Genomic DNA, 9,847 nt, shown 5'->3' on the forward strand with positions numbered 1-9,847 from the left:
CTGAACAGCTAATCATGGCTAGCCCGGACTATTTGCACTGCCCCCCACCCCATCCTTTTTACGCTGCTGCTACTCTGTTAAGTATTTATGCATAGTCACTTTAACTCTACCCACATGTACATATTACCTCAACTACCTCAACTAGCGGTGCCCCGCATACTGACTCTGCAACGGTACCCCAATGTATATATTCGCCTCCCTACTGTCACTTTATTTTACTTCTGCTCTTTTTTTCTCAACACTTTTTTGTTGTTGTTTTATTCTTACTTTTTTTGTTTAAAATAAATGCACTGTTGGTTAAGGGCTGTAAGTAAGCATTTCACTGTAATGTCTGCACCTGTTGTATTCGGCGCATGTGACCAATAAAATTTGATTTGATTTGATTTGATTTGTGTTAACAAACCTTCAAACGTGCTTCAATGCCATACAACACTCCTTTCGTAGCCTCCAACTGCTCTTAAACACTAGTAAAACTAAATGCATGCTCTTCAATTGAACGCTGCACCCTCCACCACCCGACTAGAATCACCACTCTCGACGGGTCTGACCTAGAGTATGTGGACAACTACAAATACCTAGGTGTCTGGTTAGACCGTAAACTCTCCTTCCAGACTCTCCTTCCAATCCAAAGTAACATCTAGAATCTGCTTCCTATTTCGCAACAAAGCCTCCTTCACTCATGCTGCCAAACATGCCCTTGTAAAACGGACTATCCTACCGATCCTTGACTTCGGCGATGTCATTTACAAAATAGCCTCCAAAACTCTGCTCAGCAAATTGGATGTAGTCTATCACAGTGCCATCCGTTTTGTCACCAAAGCCCCATATACTACCCACCACTGTGACCTGTACGCTCTTGTTGGCTGGTCCTCACTACTATTCGTCACAAAAAAACCCACTGGCTCCTAGGTCATCTATAAATCACTGCTAGGCAAATCTCCGCCTTATCTTAGCTCATTGGTCACCATAGCAACACCCACCTGTAGTATGCGCTCCAGCAGGTATATCTCACTGGTCATCCCAGCCAACACCTCCTTTGGCCGCCATTCCTTCCAGTTCTCTGCTGCCAATGACTGGAACGAACTGCAAAAATCTCTGAAGCTGGAGACTCTTATCTCCCTCACTAACTTTAGCATCAGTTGTCAGAGCACCTTACGTCACTGCACCTGTACACAGCCCTTCTGAAATTAGCCCACTCAACTACCTCATCCCCATATTGTTATTTATTTTGCTCATTTGCACCCCAATATCTCTATTTGCACATCATCTCTTGCACATCTATAATTCCTGTGTTAATACTAATTGTAATTATTTTTGCACTATAGCCTATTTATTGCCTTACCTCCATAACTTGGCTACATTTGCACACACTGTATATATATTTTCTGTGGTATTTTGACTTTTATGTTTTTGTTTTACCCCATATGTAACTCTGTGTTGTTGTTTTTATCACTGTCACTGACGTCGTAAGAACGGACCACGCAGCGTGATATGCGTACATCTTTTAATGAGTACTTTAAACACTAACAACAAAACAACAAAACGATACGTGAAGTCCTAAGGTTAACAAACACAAACCTCTCGGAACAAGATCCCTACAAATGACAATTGCACAAAAGGCTGCTAAAATGTATGGTTCCCAATCAGAGACAACAAGCAACAGCTGATTCACGTTGCCTCTGATTGGGAACTACCGGCCAACATAGAAAACACATGAACTAGAAACTGAACATAGAACACAAAACATAGACCCTACACACCTGGCTCAACATATAAGAGAGTCCCCAGAGCCAGGCGTGACAGTACCCCCAAAGGCGTGGACTGCAAGCGCGGCACTAAACCCAACAGGGGGAGGGCCGGGGTGGCATTTCCGCCTCGGAGGCGGATCCGGCTCCCGGGCGTGACCACCACCTCTAACTACCCCCATAGCACCCCTGGTCTGGTCTGGCCCTGCTGGGCTGGAGCTGACTGGACATCGGTGGAGGGATTTCTTGGGCTCGGTGTGGGTTTATGTGGGTACACAGGTTGAGTCATCTGAGGGCCATATCTCTGTTGTAACAGTGGAAGGTGTCTCTCTGTCTGTCAGTGGGTCAGACCTCCATCAGTCTCACCACATTGCTTGCTCCTGGCAAAACAAAATGTGCAACCCACCCCTCCTCCTTGTCCTCCTCTTCCTTTGATAACATGATGCACTACAGTGAAACTTGAAATACTTTAGCTGAGAAGTTTAGAAGGATGCTTAGAAGGAAGTCTTTATAAGGACAACTGGGGGCAGATACTTTTCACAGAGAACTCATAAAAGGAGAGCTTTTGCAGGAGGTTGTTTAACACACATTTCAAGCTCACACAACAAGACTGAACACAATGCTTCTACAGAGCCTATGGGACTTTATACTGGGATATAATGCGTGTCTCAGATCACCTTTCTTCCCTGTACTTTTCTCCCTCAGTGAAGTCTACCTCACCTTCTGCCTGCCCTTCGTGGTGCTGGACCTCCTCTCTCCCCCAGGCTGGCCTGGATCAGGACCTTTAAGATCCAGCAGAAGAGCCCGTCTCCCTGGACTATGATGTGGAGCTGCCTGGCTCACTCCCCTCTACAACCATGTGGTGTTCCTCTTCCCTCTCACTGTGCTGCACTGGTTCTGGGAGACCAGCCAGTTTCATAGCTGAGCCCCGGGCAACGCGCCTCATCTGGGATGTGTCGCCTGCCTCCTGCTGTTTGACTTTCAATACTTCATCTGGCATCTGCTTCACCACAAGGTGCCCTGGCTGTACGGACATTCCACAAGGTGCACCACAAGCACACATCCACCTTCGCCCTGACCACTGAGTACTCTGGGGCCTGGGAGACCCTGTCTCTCGGGCTTCTTCGTGGGGTCAACCTCTGCTGCTGGCTGCCACCCCCTTGACTGAGATGCTCTTTTATGTTCTGAATATCTGGCTTTCTGTGGAGGACCACTGTGCCATGGACCTGCCCTGGTCACGATAGACTGGTGCCCTTTGGGCTCTACGGTGGAGCTCCACACCACGACCTGCACCATCTGAAGTTCAAGTCCAACTATGCTCCGTACTTCACACACTGGGACAGGCTTTTTGAGACAAAGCAGTTCGACTGAAGTAATGCACAGAAGAAAGTGCAATTGGACATCTTGAATATCTTTTGTGTTAAAGGATAGGATGGAGAGTGCATGACTTGTGATATATTGTATTATATGCTGATTTTTATTTATCATAGTTAAGATAAAGCTGTATTTAATCAAAGTATTTTTTAAATTAAATGTTTTATTTATTATGGCGTTGCCTGACTGCAGATTTTCTATGACTGTTGTAGATTAAAGTTATCTCTAAAGATTCATGCAATGGACTCTACAATGTACAAACATTTCCAGGTTACATTAACCAGTTTAGAGCTAATGCTAATGTTCGTTTACTGAACTATCAGAATGAATCTGACTGGGATTGAATATCTAGAAGACTATTGTATGTTTGTGTTGACTTCTCAGCGCTATGGGTGAGCATCACTGAACAAAAATGTTCAGCTGTTTAAAGCTGTATGCAGTATTAAAAGGGATGACCCCCAACATTTTAGTTACAAAACAAGGGCAATAAAACTATGACAGAAATATTTGTGTCTCAGCTCATTAATCTACATTTTCTATAAGCCTATTTGATTATATGATGTTGTTGATTTATGAGATATAATTTTCAGATACAGAGAAAAGCTGTATGCAGAACAACCATGATGGTTTTATAAATGGTTGCTACATATACGTAAACATAATTTGTACATAGTCATTTGAAACCCTGAATGTGTCACCGTGCGCCAAATAGATTTTTTTATTGATGCATTTTCTGCTAGTGGTCCATTAGGTCTTGAGACACATTTATGAGGCAGATGACTCATAAATCATGTAGTCTAAATGGAAGGATCTTTCTCAACAAAGTGTTGATGAATCGCAAATTCCCTTTGACTGGGGACTCAAGCCTGTGTTATTTTGTTAATCACCTTGTGAGCAAAAGAGGTCGATACTCGGTTGCTAGATCCAGGAGTTTGTTCTGGACTGTTGTGACCTGAACAGGAACAAAAGGTTTATACAGTAGCATGTACATTTTATGAGTTTCTAACAAACAGTTTTCTCTTACTTACTGTAGATGGACAATAGTATCCATGTATAATTAGGCCCTTTCAATGCTACTGGAATCAGGTGAAAGTTTTGCCAAAATCCCCTGGTGACAGGATGCAGACATTTCCTGACCTCTCCTTGAGAGGAATACAGAATAAAGTGCAGTAATCAACCCTGACTCACCCCCATCCACACTTCATCCGAACATCAAATAAATATGAAGTCGCCAAAGCCTCATCAAAGGGAAAAGGACCACTTCCTGAGATTGGACATTGAGAATTTCCCAGCTAACTGGAATTCGAACAGGAGAAGGAACAATACAACTCCGCAGACAAAACAGAGCGTAATAGAAACCCCTTGCCCTTACGTAAAAATGTATCAATCCATAAAAGATTGATCATTAATTAGAATCCACATCATCACATTTTCTCTTGCTGCAGAGTTCGCATTCTCTGCTATAGGCAACTTGCTCAAATTAAGATCCACATACATCAGTGGAATAGGAGAGTGAAAATGTAACCACTGTTCTAAATATTCTGAATGCTCGATCACATTAGTATTGAACACAGATCAAACATGTCTTGAGGTTGACTGCTTTCCAGTTTTCAATTCTCTTCCCATACACAAGTGGCCTCTGGCCCAATCCACAAACACTCATCCACTTGAGACAGCAAACATGACATCTTGTCGGGGTCCAACAGCTCTTCAGCGCTTTACAGATTGAATCGAGTACAAAATGCAAAAGTTTATGTCCTGAAAACGTTTTTGTGGATTGGGGACACGTTGCCAATCATAGCAATCAAAGCACCCCACATAAACCCACGTCTTAGCAGCATCTATGTAATAGTGGGAGGAAAGGGGTCGCTGGTAATCACTACTTTGATTGATAGATCAGATACTGTCACTGATCTTTCCAACAGAAAGATTGAGAAACATCAATTTCAAAGACATTTAAAAATAAAAATAACATACAGTAGTTTTAATGATGCTAGTTAATCAACCTCTCTCTTTTTATTTTGCCCTGAGGCATCTCAAAAAAAGGATAACTACTGATCATCTTGCCAAACCCATCTCCCGACGCCACCCCCTGTTGCAAAAACTCACTTCTGCATGACGACCTCGGCACATTCGCTAACACTTATCTTTATCTTTTAAGCCTCCTTAGCTCAGTTAGGCATGGGCTGCAACGTTCGGGGATTGTGGGGTTTGATTCACGAAGCCAGTATGAAAAATGTATGTACTCACTAACTGTAAGTCGCTCTGGATAAGAGCGTCTGCTAAATATTCAAAATGTCATTGCCATAAATACATTCAATTTCCAATGGAAGCGTCATACAAAAACACAGAGAATATATGCTGAGTAGAGTAAAAACATATTATAAAGCATGTAATTAAACAATGTGTTTCAAACTAAGTTTCATACAGATCCTAATAGCTCTTAGTGAATGCACGATTGTGTTGGGTACAAATGAACAGCTTTGAAATAGAAAAACAAGGTCTAGGTTATCTGGGTTTGAGCTTCTGAGCATTAAAAACAACATCTTTACATACACAAATACAATGCACAATCCTTGTTTTGAAAGTGATAGCATTGCAACGAAGATAGAGTATTGCTGTGAAAGTACATTTCACAGTTTAAGGAATTGGTTTAGATTTGAATTTGCCTGTTCTTTGATGTACTCAAGACTGCAATTTCCTCAAGCAGCAGTTTTGACTCGTAAACATGGATTCCTCTAATCGTTCATATTTGAACCATTGTAATAATGTTTGCACATAATTTCTCAAGAATACTGAGTGTAAGGATGTTTATTTGCGCAGGTTGTAAGTTCAAGTTTGGCTGAGATATTTGATAACATCTTCCTGCAGATAATGGGAGGGCTTGCCTTTTGAATTCTTAAATTCTACAAGAAAAGTTTGAGCATTGTGGTGGTTAATCTGCGCTTAGAGATATTTTCATGCGCCACATAAATCTCCTCTTGCTAATTCTCCGGCAGCGTTAAATCACACAGAGTTTGAAATTTTACTCTGTCCATTGTCTATAATGTTGGTTCACACTTTTCAATGTTAAAATGATACAACTAATTAGTTTGGCATCAAATAGGGGGTTGATAGAGCATGGCGCGCAACGCTAGGGTTGTGGTTTTCGATTCCACGAAATTTGAAAACGAACTGCACTAACTGCTGTGGCTCTGGATAAGAGCGTCTTCTAATGACGTAAATGTTCAAAAACTGAAAGTCTTATTTGCATATTTCCCAGAGGCATTGGGCCTATCACGTGAATTGTAGAGTTATGCATTTGGAAAGTTATTCAGACCCTGACTTTTTCCACATTTTGTTAATAAGCCTTATTCTAAAAATGGATTACATAGTTTCCCCTCATTAATGTTTTCCACAATACCCCCTTAATGACAAAGCAAAAACAGTTTTTTTGATATTTTTGCAAATGTATTACAAAATAAACGTAGTATCCCTTACACATAGTATTCATTTATCTCAGTACTTGTTGGATGCCCTTTGGGCAGCTATTACAGCCTTGGGTGTCTAATTGGGTATGATGTCTGCTTGGCACAATCCTGTATTTGGGAAGTTTCTCCCATTCCTCTCTGTAGATCCATCAAGCTCTGGCAGGTTGGATGGGGAGGCACTGCTACAGCTAGTCTTTCAGGTGTCCCAGAGATGTTCGATTCGGGTTCAAGTCCAGGCTCACTTGAGTTCACTCAAGGACATTTCGACTTGGCCCAAAGCCCAAATCTGCATTGTCATCATAAAGCTTCTTTTTGTTATTAATAAATAAATTTTGCATCATATTCTTTATGAAGAATGTTAATCTCAATGGGTTTTGAGAACACAAAAAAAAAAAAAAAACTAATCACTAGTGTTATAAATAAACCCTCTATATTGAAAATATACTGGATGAAGACAAATAGTAGTCCAGAGGCGGTGAATTATTTAAAAATATAGATTCATTATCAGTTCTACAAACTTCCTGGAGTATCTAAAAAAATCCCCCACCCGGGCAATAGGGTATGATGGAAATATGATATTAGTGCGTGGTTTTGGTTTAATACTTTAACACTGGGGTTCTTTGCCACCAAAAGTGTTAATTTAATTTGATTAATGTAACAAACTCAACACTAGAAATGTTACATTGCAAAATCAACACTAGGTAACACTGCACAATTTGCTGTGTATAGATCAAACATCTGTGAATATGATCAATGTAAAGTGGTTCAATAAGGGCAATGGGTGAACAGTAGAAGGCAGATTGATGTAGAAGGAGCCCAAAATAAAACCCATAGATCCAGACGGCACTGCCACAGATAGGAGCAGAATTGAGATTTGGGAATGTAACTATTGTGCGAGGGGGTGGGGGTGGAAAGTAATAACCCTGGATTTTCCGTGAATGGGGTCTCAATTTGTAACCTGACTCCAAAGGAGTGTGAACTGATTCATCACTTTGACTCACCCCAGTCAATACTTGTGGAATAGGAGCTATCATCACTTGGCTCACTCCAGCTCTCCTTGTGCTGTGTGTGGTGAACACTTAAGGATGCTCTATTTCCGATTGGTTCTGTTACCTGGTTTAAATATGTTTAAAAAGTGATTCACAGTTAGAGATAGGAATTTTAAGTGGACTTTGAGGATGGACTCTCTAGCCCCAACTCAACCCCCAGTTAGTTGCCACATCCAGTTAACAGAAAGTGGTGCATTGACCTTCCTGATAGAGCAAGGCCACAAAATGCTGTGAATTACAGTGATTTTGTTAACAGATGTTTATCATGAGCAGGGCTTGATAGGCTGTCGCATTTGAGTCACGGTCTATTATCCCATAATCTTTAGCTTACCAAGGAGTCGACCACTCAACATCAGGAATGAGAGTTTCCTTTGTCTGACCCTGACACTGCTTTTCCTTCAAAAGCGATACGATCGTAAGTACTGTTCAGAAGTAAACAGCCCAAGTACTGAACTGCTGATGAATGGAATGTTCATTTCGTCTCACATTGGAACCTGAATAGAAGGCAAATGAGTAGAATGGAAACTAGAAAAGCATCAACAGCAACCACCTACGCTTATTTATATGCCACTTTATGCATAACTCTCAGCTCTCACAGTAATTATGCTACGCACAGGTTGGAGCCTATCGAGGAGCCATAGCTCTGTTATGAAAAAAGTGTTTGAAGTCTCTGACTGTCAGTAGTCAGACCTCCATAGTCTCACCACATTGTTTGCTCCCTGCGTCAAAACTTAAATGTGCCAACCCTGATGTTCTAGCAGTGTCTGAATTAAGCTTAGGAAGGTCACCAAAATTCAGAAATGTCCATCCCCCCAACAACAACATTTTCCATCTAGATAGAATCAAGCAAAGGGAAGCGGAGTTGCAATATCTGTGAAATAGCCTCAGAGCTTACTATACATCTATAGGTCTGTGTTTAAACAGTTTGAGCTCCACTTTAAAATCCACTTTCCAGAAATAAGTCTCTCACTGTTGCTGCATACAGACCCCCTCTATTCCCTAGCTGTGCCCTGGACAACACATGTGAATTGATTACCCCCCATCTATCTTCAGAGTTCGTACTGCTTGAGCGACCTAGAACTGGGATATGTGAACACCCCAGCCATCCCACCAATCCAAACTAGATGCCCTCAATCTCACATGAATTATCAAGGAACTTACCAGGTACAACTAAATCAGTAAACATGATAATCCTTCATAGATATCATCTGACCCCAACTTACCCACAATACACTCGCTTATCTTCAACCAGGATCTCAAGTCACACCACTTATTGCCTGCATCCGTAATGGGTTCGCGGTCAAACGATCACCCTCAATCACTCTCAAAACGCCTCCCTCCAAACACTTTTAGTTAGCAGGCCTTCCACTGATCTGTCCAGGCAAGGTACTGGGATGGATACTCGATCTCATTCCGTCAGTAGAGGATGCCTGGTTTGTTCTTTAAAGTGCTTTCAATCTCAATCTTAAGTATACCCCATTCAAAATCAGAACTAAGAACAGATATAGCCCCTGGTTCTCCTCAGACTTGACTGCCCTTGACCAGCTAAAAAAACATCTATGCAGTAGGGAACCAACCTAGGTTAGGAACCAATATACACAAGCAGTCAGAAAAGCAAAGCAAGCCAAACAGAAATGTGTATCCAGTACCCTAACTCAAAAGGTTTTTGGGACACTGTAAAAAGTTCATGGAGAATATAGTTCCTCCTCCCAGCTGCCCATCAACTGAGGCTAGGAAACACTATCACCACCGATAAATCTATGTGTCGAATGATTTCGAACAAGCATTTTGCTACAGTTGGCCATGCTTTTCCACCTGGCTACCACTACCCCGGCCACCAGCTCTGCACCCTCCGCTGAACTGCTTCCCCGCTTCCTGTACGAAATTCAGACAGCTGATGTTCAGAAAGAGCTGCAAAATCTGGAACCCTACAAATCATCTGGGCTAGACATCTGGACCCATTCTTTCCGCAAAATAGCAGCCGAAATGTCGAAACCCTATTTATAATTCTGTTCAACCTCTCTTTCCGTGAAAGTCTGAGATCCCCAGAGATTGGAAAGCTGCCGCGTCATCCTCTTCAAAGGGGTGACACTCTCAGATCCAAACCGTCACAGACCTATATCCATCCTGCCCTGCCTTTCAAAAGTTTTTGAAGCAGGTTAACAAAACAGATCACCGACCATTTCCGAATCCAAGTACCTTCTCCGCT

At 41.9% G+C, this 9,847-nt stretch overlaps 1 pseudogene; it reads left to right on the forward strand.

Moving 5' to 3' along the window:
- The first annotated feature begins 2,355 nt into the window (after positions 1-2,355).
- On the forward strand, positions 2,356-3,116 carry LOC123490908 (annotated as a pseudogene).
- The last annotated feature ends 6,731 nt before the right edge of the window (positions 3,117-9,847 follow it).

This window comes from Coregonus clupeaformis, unplaced genomic scaffold (assembly GCF_020615455.1).
Source record: "Coregonus clupeaformis isolate EN_2021a unplaced genomic scaffold, ASM2061545v1 scaf5452, whole genome shotgun sequence".
In the NCBI taxonomy this organism is placed as follows: Eukaryota; Metazoa; Chordata; class Actinopteri; order Salmoniformes; family Salmonidae; genus Coregonus; species Coregonus clupeaformis.